We start from the raw sequence: 11959 nt of genomic DNA, 5'->3' as shown, positions 1-11959 counted from the left end.
CGGCGCGGCGCGCCCCTGCGGGGTGGGCGGGGCCTCCCGAGGAGGGAGCGGGCGCCGCGCGGGGGGGGGCGAGGAGAATGTTGTGGGGCTGACCACCCCCTCCCGCAGCACCGCCCCTGTGGTGGGGCCACGCGGCTGTGTGCGGCCCGCCCGGGCCCTGGGTAGCTGCCGCAGGCAGAGAGCGGGCTGCAAACAGAGCCCGCATCGGCTCTGTGCTGGAGGTAACAGGGAGGGGCTGGGACAGCGCAGCCCCGCCTCCTCCACCACCGGCCGCCCGGAGCTGCGCGGGCAGCTGTTGCCATCTACGCAGATCCGGTGGGTCCCCGCCCCCGCTGCCTGGGGCGGGGCCAGCACAGTGCTGGGGCAGGGGGCGGGATGTAGACCCCCGCCCCCCAGCTGTGCGTCTCCTCCCGCTTATATGAGGTAAGCACGTGGCTCTGGGCGGCTTCTAGCCTGGTAGTTTGCCCGTCTTGGTTCCTGCAAAAACGAGTTTAAGATTGTGTATTAAGTTCTTTTTGCCTTGTTAAATTATTTCAGACTTCTCTCAAGCCACTTTGTACCATTCGGTTTATTTTCCTCTGTTGAACTGGTTCATATTCAGCTTTTGCGCTCTCTGCACATAAATCGGCTTATTTTGCTCTGGTAAATCGTTTCGTACTCAGTTTTTTTCACTCGCTTAAACCAGTTCACACTTTTCAGGTTTTTACTTCATTAAAGCAGTTCGTATTCAGTTTATTTCGATCTCTCTACTTTGCCATTCCTCTGCATTCCTGGATTTAAACACTTCATATTGCTCATTTTTTTTGTGCGTTTTTTCTGCTCTCTGATTGCCTTCTTGAAAACACTTACCTAGATTTACACACACTTCAAATAATTCAGTTCTTTTTAATTGTCTGCTTTCTGTTTGCCTATTTACATTGTTTGCCCTGCTTTTGTTAGCGTGAACTTCAGGAAATTTTACAGTTAGAAGCCATATAGATACATAACCCTGGATAGTAAAAAACCAAAAGCTAGGTATTCAAAAGTTTCAGCCAGTATGCAGAGAATTGTATGGGTTTGTGCAGCCAGGAGATCATGTTGGCTGTCGTCTGTGCAGTAAGAGTATGGTATCTTGTACTTCCAGCGTCCAGCACCATTTTCCAGCCAAGTACGAAGCCAAATTTTCTGGAGCTGATGAAGCAGACGAACATGAATCCATTTGAAAAGCTTTTGATCCGTTCCAAAAACAGCCAGCCAGCTTTTCTAGTTTCGTAACTAGAAATACTCTTTCCACCCAGGCAAATTACGTTGTAGCTGTAGTATAGCTTCTTGGAAATACAAGTGTTTTACAGGCGGAGAATACTTAAAGGATGCTTTCTTAAAATGTGCTGAGGATCTGTTTCAGGATTTCGTGAATAAGAAAGACATCATTGCTCGTATTGATGAAATGCCACGTCATCCAGGACTCTTCAAAGGCAAATAGATGCAATGGCAACTAATGTTAGGGAACAAATGGCTCAAGACCTCCATGTTTGTGATGTGATGAGCCTTGCCCCGGATGAAAGCACAGACATAAATGATATCCCTAACCCCGTCTTGCTAGTTCAATATTTTATCTCTGGGGAAGTTTGGGAGGAATTGTTTTCTTTGAGCGCTATGCATAGCACACCAATGGCCAACAATATACATAATGCTGTCAAAGATATTTTCATGCAGCAATAAATTGACCTGCACAAAGTGTTCTCTGTTTTCTCTGTTACCACTGATGGCACACCTGCTATGATGGGTAAAACAGCTGGATTTTTTAAACTTTTGAAAACTGAGATTGGACATCCTCTTATGTGTTTCCATTGTATTATTCATCAGGAGAGCCTGTGCGCTATGATCTTGTCTTCTGATTTAAATGAAATCATAACAATGGTTGTGAAAATTGTGAGCTTTTTGATTGCTCACTCCTCTTTGACACAGGAGATTCTGTGAACTTTTAAATGATATGGATTCTGCATATGGAGATTTAGTGCTGCAAAGTAATGTATGCTGGCTGAGTTGAGGTAACGTGCTCAAGAGATTTGTTGCTTGTCTCAAATCCATCAAGTTTTTTTCTTAAGGAAAGTGGTCAGCAATATGCAGACCTTACTGACAACAGATGGCTAACAAAACTGATGTTTTTGACAGACATCACATCACGTTTAAATGATTTGAATACTAGATTACAAGGAATACAGAAAACCATTCTTCAGCTGTCTGAAGACTGGAAAGCTTTCTGTGATAACTTATCTGTTTTCAGATGAGATATCGAAACATATGCCTTCCGTTACTTCCCCCGTCCGAAAATCCTTTCTGAGTAGCATCAATTGAATAATAAGGATATATGCAACTACAGAAGACAGCTAGAAGATGAGTTCATAAGACCATTCCAAGACTTGCAACAGGACCCATGTTTTCATTTCTTGTGAACCCAGGTAGTACTAGGGTAAGTGATATAGAACTGTAGTACTTTCAGTGGATGAACATTGAAGGATTTGAATTGGAACTGATTGACTTTCAAAGCTTATACATTTAGGTACCGAAGTTCAAAATCACTGCAAGGTGAATTAGAGAATGAAAGGGACTGGCAACTCAAGATTACAGCATGTTGGTCTTTCCTTCCTGAAAAGAATGCCTGCATGAAAAAAGTAGCTTTTGCCTTGGTGTCTGTCTTTGGATCCACTTATCGCTGCGAACAAGTGTTTTCACAAATGAAAACCATGCTCAGTCCTATGAGAAACCATCTGATGACTGACACTTCAGATTCATGTTTGCATTTGACAACCAGCTACCAACCTAACATCACCAAACTCAGCTGTCAGAACTAGGGCCAAGGCCGCCACTAAGAAAAGATCTTTTACTTGAGAGCATTTTTACTTGTTTATGGCAGTGAATACAGAGCATCTATTTTAAGGAATTAAATAAGCGTATCCTTAAAGAACCAACATCTTCCATGGCAACATCTCTTTGGAGAGGTATGGGTGTGGTATAGAGGTGGAGGAACCATGCGAAGACCCAGGATGTGATCTTCCGCGCCTCACTGTAAAGGCCAAGGACAACCAGGTGCCAGCTCCTGTCTTTCTCTATTCTACCTACCATTTAAGGCCAAGATGTGGTGGATGAACAAAGAGAAGACAGGAGTAGGGTACGTAGGAGTGGGCCTACACTGCCCCCTGCCGCAGTATCACCAGGTGATTAGTGCTTTTCTCTTCTCTCTCCTTTTTTCTTTCCCTCTCTCTTCTCTCCTCTTTTTTCACTCTGTCATCACAACATGCTTAAAAAAGAACACACAACAACGAAGGTAGTATTTGAAGTTTTATTTATTGTCACCAGATTTAGAATTTTTAGAAAACCTGGTGTTTACAAGACAACATCTATGATTATTAACTATATTAATATGCAGTGTGTCCTGCCATGTACCCCTGGCCCTGGTTTGGTTTTTCTGGTATGCTGGCACTCCAGCACCTTACAAGGTAGATATTGTAGTTTTTTCAGCACTCCAGCCAAAAATGTTGCCTACCCCTGGTCTGGTAGAATTTAATAGAAAAGCATACCCTTGCTATGGAATTCTATGAGATTATTTTTAAAAACCCCTAGAAAGGAAAGCATGCACCATTACAAGTTTGAAGCTTTCTATGAACCCATCTGGTTTCACTGTTATTAAATTCTATAGACCTTTTCCATACATACAATTTATGTGCTTTTAAATAAGGCTAAAAACTTAGCTCCCCCACTAGGGTATTGTGAAGTTGGAAGCATGGTTCTGCTCCCAGTGAAGTAAGATGCACACCTCCCACTGCAGAATCAAATCCTTAATGTAACAATGTTTGTGAACATTTTTAAGAACCTCTGGTGCATGAACAACATAGATGTAGCTGCTTTCATTTCAGTCGCACACAGCCTCGTCATTAATCTCCTGTACAGATTCCACATTCCCCATGTGAACAAGATCAATATTAATGTACACTTTGAGTACACTAGTTAACAACTGCTTTCTTTATGCCTAATCCTATAAGCACAGCGTGACTTCTATTTATTATTTTTTGCATTAAGTATTAAATAACCATTAGAAAATAAAGCTAAGAGTATATTAAAGTCATGCAATGAAGTGCTGGAAAGTCACAAAATGCCAGTGCCAACTTTGCTGTATGCATTACAATAATCTTTAACTAGATCAGTGGTCTCCAACCTTTTTACTGTTGGTATTTAAAAGCCAACTTCAGGATCTCCCATGTGCCACCCCCCTTGCCCAGCCGGTAAGTTTGTGGGCAGGGAAGTGGGGTGGGGCAGATGGAGGCAGAGGGAGAAAAAATTATTTGAGGACAAGCCTCCCCAGCACGTAAGTCTGTTGGGGAGGGGGACTGAAGCCCCATCCCTAGTCCCGCTTCCTCCCTTACCACCGGGACCTTAATCTGCCCCCACATCCAACAGTGGGGAGGGAAGGAGGGAGGAAGAGAACAGGGCTGCAGCAGGGGCAGGCCCTACGCAGCCGGGGTGGGCAATGAAGCCGCGAGTGGCTTCATTCCCTGCCTCAGCTCTGCAGGGCCTGCCCTTGTTCCAGCCCCCCTCCCTCACCACTGCTGCAGACACTGGCACTGCCCAGCATTTGTGTGGGGCACATGCCCCCCTATCTGTGTGCAGTGAAGGTAGCTGCTGTTGCAGGCTGGGCCTTGCACCACAAGCCCAGCTGTAGCTGGCCCAGGAGCGGCTCAATGCCATGTGTGCCCAGCCTCTGGACTGAGCCTTGTCCCTTGCCTGCCCAGCAGTGGGACATGCAGGGTGCATACAGTGGCAGGAGCCCCCCTGCGCCCTTCAATGAGCCACCTGGGCTCGAACCTCCCACCACCCACCCGGCTGACCAGGGCCCCGCTTAACTTATCTCTCCTCCTGCCTATGCAGCACTGTCCCTGATCGTGGGGGCCTCAATCTCGCTCTCACACCTTCCCTTGCCCACAGACTGACCTGCTGGGCTGGGGGTGGGGCATGCGCATACATGCACACATGCTCAGCCCCCCACCTGAGCCTGGGATCAACTCCAAGAGGCTCTGAGATCTATTGGTCGATCGAGATCCATCGGTTGGTGACCACTGAACTAGATCATCACGTTGTATAATACAGTATACCATGTGTCTCCAGTATTAGATTTCATAGATTTCATAGACATTAGGGCTGGAAGGGATCTCGGAAGATCATCAAGTCTAGCTCCCTGCCCCAGGGCAGGAAGTCAGCTGGGGTCACAGGATCCCAGCAAGATAAACGTCCAATTGACTCTTTAAAGAGTCCAGAGTAGTTGCTTGAACCACCTCTGGTGACAGTTTGTTCCACGCCTTGGGGGCTCGGACAATAAAGTTCTTCCTTTTGTCCAGCCTGAAATGGTCTTGGAGGAATTTGTGACCGTTTGACCCTGTCATCCTGTGGGGGCTCTCTGGTGAACAGACGTTCCCCCAGATCCTGATGTACACCCCTTGTATACTTATAGGCAGCCCCCAGGTCTCTTTTGAGCCTGCGCTTTTCCAGGCTGAAGAGTCCTATAGCTCTCAGCCTCTCATCATAAGGCCTGTTTTCCTGCCCTCTGATCATGTGTGTGGCTCTCCTCTGGACTTTCTCTATCTTCTCCACATCGTTTTAAAATTGTGGAGCCCAGAATTGGATGCAGTACTCCAGCTGCGACCTCACCAAGGCTGAGTACAGCGGGAGGATGATATCCTAGGATTTGCTAGAGAGGCATCTATGGGTGCAAGCCAGAGTTTTGCTCGCTTTGCTGGCTGCAACATCATATTGGTGGCTCATATACATCTTGTGGTCAATTATGACCCCCAAGTCCCATTCAGCCGTGGTGCTAGCAAGCGTAGCACTGCCGAGCTTATAAGTATGCTGCGGGTTTTTCTTCCCAAGGTGGGTACCTTGCATTTTTCAGTGTTGAAGGCCATCAGGTTTTTGTCTGCTTATTTTCCGAGCCTATCAAGGTCAGCCTGGATCACCATCCTGTCCTTGAGTGTGGCACTTTACCCCAGAGTTTGGTGTCATCAGCGAACTTGGCCAGTCCACTTCTGATACCAGTGTCCACATCCTCAATGAAGATGTTGAAAAGAATAGGCCCAAGGATGGAGCCTTGGGGGACCCCACTTGTCATGGCACACCACGCTAATTGACTTCTGTCAACTACCACCCTCTGGGTCTGACCACAGAGCCAATTCTCCAGCCAGTGGACTGTGATGTAGCCGCGGCCGCAGTTGGCCAGTTTTTCTATGAAATGATCATGGGATACCAGATCGAAAGCTTTTTTAAAATTAGGATGTATGACATCAATCTCTTCTCCCTTGTCCAGGTGATATGTCACCTGGTTGTAGAAGGAGATGAGTTTGGTCAGGCAAGACCTACCTGCAACAAACCTGTGCTGGCTGTCCCTTGGGAAGTTGCCTTCAGCCAGTTTGTCAAGGATCGTCTCTTTGATTTTTTTCCAAGATCTTCCCCTGGATCTACTTTCCTCCCTTTATTGAAGATAGGCACCACATTGGCCTTCTTCCAGTATTCGGGCACTTTGCCTGAGCACCACAAGTTCTCGAAGATCCGTGCCAGTGGCAGAGCTATGATGTTTGCCAGCTCCTTGAGTACCCTGGGGTGTAAGCTGTCTGGGCCAGCTGACTTGAAGGTGTCCAGCCTCTCAAGGTGTTCCTTCACATGGTTAACATTGACGAAGGGTAATAGTTCTCCCTTACCTTGGCTGTCCCATACCATATTGAGCAGGGCCGTCCCATGGGACTGGTGAAAAACCAAGGCAAAATACCTGTTAGCAGGTTGGCTTTTTCCTGGGCATCAGTTGTCAGTTGACCCATATGGTTTAACAGGTGTCCACTGTTACTTTTGCTTTTCCTCCAACTCCCCACATATCTAAAAAAAGACTTTTTATTGTCCTTGATACGTGTGGCCAGTTGGAGTTCAGACGCAGCCTTGGCTTTCCTGGTTCACTCCCTACAGGTCCAAACCAGTGCAGAGTACTCCTCCTTTGGGGTGGATCCAGCCTTCCATCCTTTATAGGGCTTTCTTTTTAGACACAGGAGGTCCACTAGTTCCCTGCAGAGCCAAGGTGGCTGCTGTGCCCTTTTGCTGCCTTTCCTCCAAGATGGGATAGACATTGCTTGAACTTCCAGGATCGCTCCCTTGAGGAGCAGCCACTCTTCCTGAACTCCCCTCCCCTTTGGGTCATGGTCACTTAGGGCCTCACCAACAAGCCTCCTGAGCTTGTCAAAGTCAGCTTTCCTGAAGTCGAGGACTTCTGCTTTGCTGACTGACTTGCCAGCTTTATGGTGGATGGTGAAGGTGATCAACTCATGGTCGCTGTCTCCCAGCTGCCCTTCGATCATTAGGTTGCTCATTAAGTCATCCCCCGTTGCCAGTACCAGGTCGAGCAGCGCTTTGCCTCTTGTCAGTCCATAGACTTCTTGAGTCAGATAGAGTTCATTCACACACATGAGCTATTCAGGGGGTTAAATATGAACCTTCAGCGTTCAAAATAGCAGCATTTCATCTTGTACTATGGAGAAAAAATGACTTCCAGTTTCACAACTATAACTTTAGGTTCATAACATCAGATAACTTAAAATATAGAAGAGTTGGCTCTGAATCATTTTCTAATATGTCATTGTAATGGGTTTTATTTTTTCATTTTTAATGTACATTTATAACTACATACATGAATTTGTGTGTTCAAAGAATGTCACAATAATTAACTAAGTAATGGGCACACCCAAATGCAATAGACAACAAGTACTGTGGTTCATTTTAAGATGGTGAAAAGATGATCTGTGATGTGTCTTCTGCTAATTAAATGATCTTCTAATCATACTATTATGTATATATTCCCTATAATTGAGAGAAAAGGTTGTAGTGGGTGAATATATCTCAGTTTGGAAATGTATATTAGGATCTGATAATATTTGATAAACAGAAAGTTAGCAAGGAGAAAGCCCAGGGCAAAAGGTAGAAAGATTCTTGGAACTGTGGAAAATAACAAGGATGCTTTTATACAGATGTGGGAGGCAGAGACGGATAATTACTGGTTAAGAATACAAGGAATGGAAATAATAAAACCAAATTAAAGGAATAAGAGTATATAGCCATCATCTGAAATATCAGGTCTTGTCTGGGTAATGAAGGCTAGAAGTATCTACAGTTAGAAACTAACTTTACAGTATACTTGTAACTTACTGTGACACTGAAATTTGGGCTTTCCTGATAATTCCCTATTATTAAATGTAACAGACCTTATATGAATGCCCTCATTGAACTAACACCAAAAAAGAAAAAAAAAGTCACAGCTCTGTGTCACAGGAAGAAAGATATAAAAGAAGTTAGCTTAAAGGAAGGGGTAGAGAGTTGTTATACATATGAGCTAGGGACAGACATTACACATAAACCTGTTTAAGTGATCAAAAACTGGTTCAGACCTGCAACATAACAGACATTTAATGCACATAAACCAGTTTCAAAATGGCCAAAAGCAGTTTGAGATAAACCTGTCTGAATGTAGCATCAGACTTAACGGACTGAGCTCAAACCAGTTTATGCACTGTCTGTCCCAGACCATGTGGAATTTGGAGATGTTTGAGTTTCAGGAAATAAAGAGAATGAAAAAAATAAGTAGTTTCTCTTTAGTTTCCTCACCCAATGTTTTGTCCTGAGATGCAGCATTTCTTTAAATTTCAGATGTGCATGCTTGCAGTAGGATGGATATATGATCCCTGGGACACAAGGATGAGTTAATGGAATGTATTTCTAGTAGTTCATATGGCTGGATTGAACAGGTATGCAGTTAATCTTTGCCATGATTAAACAGAGTATATAGAGCTTTTATTTCAAAATCCTTGGGCCAGATGTACATATATACATACTGTGACAGAGGGCCATCCCCAGGCCTGTCCAACGTTGGCCTCACCCTCTGCTTCTGGGCTAACCACCCACCTTTCTCACCTGCCACACCTTGATGGATAAATAATTATGATGTTACTGCCCATTTACTACCCCAACACCAGGGGTTGCTATTCACTGCTTCAAACCTGCCCTACACGGTGGCCCATGCCTCTCAGATTGTTATAAAGACTAGCACTTTTCATTCTGATTTGGCCTTGAGCCGCCTCAGGCTCACTGCAGCCTTGTCTCTGTGCCCTCTCTGGCGCTGGGGCTCTATACCGTAGTGTGCCCCCTTATGAGGCCTCCTCCTCCCCAATAGCCTCAGGCCAGTCCACCAGTTAAAACAATAACATAAATACGAGCCCCTGGGCTATAACATAATACGAGTCATGCAAGCCACACTCTGCCTCTTTAAAACCCCAAACTGCTCCTTGAGTATTTAGTGCCTCCCAGCTCTGGGTACCTTGTAAACTCCTGGAGCCTCATTAGCCCTGTAAATAGTCTATCCGGCAGCCACAACATTCCTAGATAGTTCTTCCCTGCAGGAGCTCCTTACCCTGGCAGCTTACCAGAGAACTAACTCCTGCTAGCCTCACCCTGGGGTTTGTATGTGCCCAGAGCCCTATCCCCTTCCCCTCAGCTGACCAGCCTGTGTGGTTGGGCTTTTAACCCCTGCCCTCTTGGTACTTTGTGTTCCTAAAGACTTTGGTCCTAAAGCAGCTGCCCTGCCTCCTAGTAACATGGATAGGGTTCCCTGTTACACATACTTACATACATACATACATAAATGTGTGTATGTGTATATACACACACACACACAAATAGAAATTATCTTATTGATTAAAAAGTTATAACAGAAACAATACTGTGATTCCAGATATAATTTGGAGAGTTCTAGGATGCTAGCGTGTGCACAACAGAACAGCAAGTTACAAGATTAAAATAGTTCTAATATTCATAATTGAGCTTGTCGCTAGCACATATTGTAAGGCTTAGGTCGTTGCTTGACTGGTGCCCTATCCCCTTGCGATGTCAGGGTGAGACTCTATGTAGCGCCACTTGCAGGTTCTGGTCACTGTTCTGGCTTTTCTGCCATGACTTGATGTTCTTCTTGAGAGAGAGCTCCAGCAAGTGGCTCGTGAGATCTTACCTTAAGTGTCTTTGTGGGGCTCCAATCTCCCCTTTACCCCACCCTTACCACATCCAGTGCCTTAATGGACTTTGTTGCCTGGAGGTCCCAATTCCAGGTGATCACTTCTCACCTGAATGCCCCGTTGTTGGGAAATGAGAGACCTTCCGGCCACTGGCTTTTCTTAGGCTGTCCTTTGGCTACGGGCAGATGTCCCTATAACTTAAATGTCCTTAACCTTGCATTAACAATGTTTTTGTAAAGGAAAACTCAGGAAAACCAACAAAAAAACATGAACAATCAACTTCTGCCAAGATGTATGTGGGGCTGTGCCTCCCCGCTGCAAGCTATGCGCTGTGGACTTGGCAGCCTCCCACGGCGCCTTCCCAGCTTCAATAAGGTCCCTCCACTGGGTCCCCATTCTTCAGCCCCGCCCAGTACTCTAAGGGACTGGTTGTTCTGGGGATCAGTTCATCCCTAACACTTCTTCCCCCCTGCAGGGGCTCCCTGGTGACGGGGTTCTCTGGCATCCCCCAGTCCACCCCTCTCAGCCTCAGGGCCAGGATTGCTTCACCACCCCACCTGGCAGCACTCTGTGACTCTTCTTGTAACTTGCTGTTATGTTGTGTGCCGTTCTGCTTATGCTCTGCACTCCACCTCGCTCCTCTCCTGGGCTCTTCTGCCAGGGTGTGCAGCTAGCTCCACTCCTTCTGTGGGCCAGGTGTGGCTTCCTGGGTCCAGGCTCCATCTCCTAGTGGCGTTACCCTGCTGCTCCACTCTGTGGCCACTTGCTGTGCCACTTCTCTATTGGCCCATGTCTCCTCTGGGCCCCACCCTTCCCTCTCCCCCATAGCTGCATGTTCAGCCACTTCTTTGTTGGCCCCCTTCACTCTGTTTTCAGTCCGGAGGTTCAGGCTGCTCTGAAACCGCTATACCTGAGCTTCTTGTCCCAGTGTTTCCCTGCCTGTGGTGGGGAATAGGGAGAATCTCCGTGGGGGTGGGGAAAGCCTCTTTCGGCTTTCTCTTCCCCTCTCACAGAGTTCATACCAAAATCTATCCACTTGGTCATCAAGAGATTAAGAATAATATTAGACTATTACCGAACTTCAAGAGAAAGTGGCAGTGCTATTCAGAGGAAGGATTTCTTCACTCCATTAACACTACACGTTATAGTTGATTAAGTATCATTTTAAAATACAGTTTTTGAAAAGTTATGTAAATCACAGAAAATGATTTACATGATTTACCCCTGTGAGAGTATTGCACAGGGGGTGGTCAGTGGTACTTGAAGTTTAGTATCAAGACTTAAAAAAGCTTTGGCACAAACCACAGGGCATTTTTTATAATGTGGGGGGATATGGGGTCTGTCAAGGCAATCTATGCACATTACACTGGTAAGCATTAAAAACATACAAAGAAATTCCCACATACAGCATTTTGTAGAGTTTGCTCCTGAAGGCCTCTTGTAAAGCTATGTTGCCTATACAGTAGGTGAAGCTGGTTGAGCTTAGTGGCTGCCAGCCTTTCAGTTTCTATGATCAGGGAGTATAGAAAAAGGAAATTAAAATGCTATAAAACCAAACCTTATTTTTATACTGCACAGTAAAATCCCTGTTATGCAGCATGAGTGGGGAATGCCAGGTGCTGCTTATGTAAAAGTTTCAGTTATCTGAGGCAGACAACATGGAGCAGGGTGAGGTGGCAGCAGCCGCAACATCTCCTTTTTAGACACGATGATCAGTATCCAGAATGATAAAATACAGACCACGTTATACAAGAAACCCACAGACCAACATACATATCTGCACAGAACCAGCAATCACCCTAAACACACCAAAAAAGCTGTGATATACAGCCAAGCCCTCAGATACCACCGCATTTGTACTGAAGAGAACACCCGGGATTGCCACCTCA

At 45.7% G+C, this 11959-nt stretch overlaps 1 long non-coding RNA gene across 1 annotated transcript in view; it reads left to right on the top strand.

Annotated features, from left to right (window-relative positions):
* The first annotated feature begins 25 nt into the window (after positions 1 to 25).
* LOC112549876 overlaps positions 26 to 11959 on the top strand; it is an 87773-nt gene continuing 75839 nt past the window's right edge. Inside the window, exon 1 of the long non-coding RNA XR_003093468.1 lies at positions 26 to 423. This is a non-coding gene — a long non-coding RNA (uncharacterized LOC112549876). The remainder of the gene's footprint in view (positions 424 to 11959) is intronic.

The sequence above is a fragment of the Alligator sinensis genome, unplaced genomic scaffold, assembly GCF_000455745.1.
Source record: "Alligator sinensis unplaced genomic scaffold, ASM45574v1 scaffold123_1, whole genome shotgun sequence".
Taxonomy (NCBI): domain Eukaryota; kingdom Metazoa; phylum Chordata; order Crocodylia; family Alligatoridae; genus Alligator; species Alligator sinensis.
The sequence above is the reverse complement of the archived record's forward strand: the minus strand, read 5'-3'. Positions and strand labels throughout refer to the sequence as shown.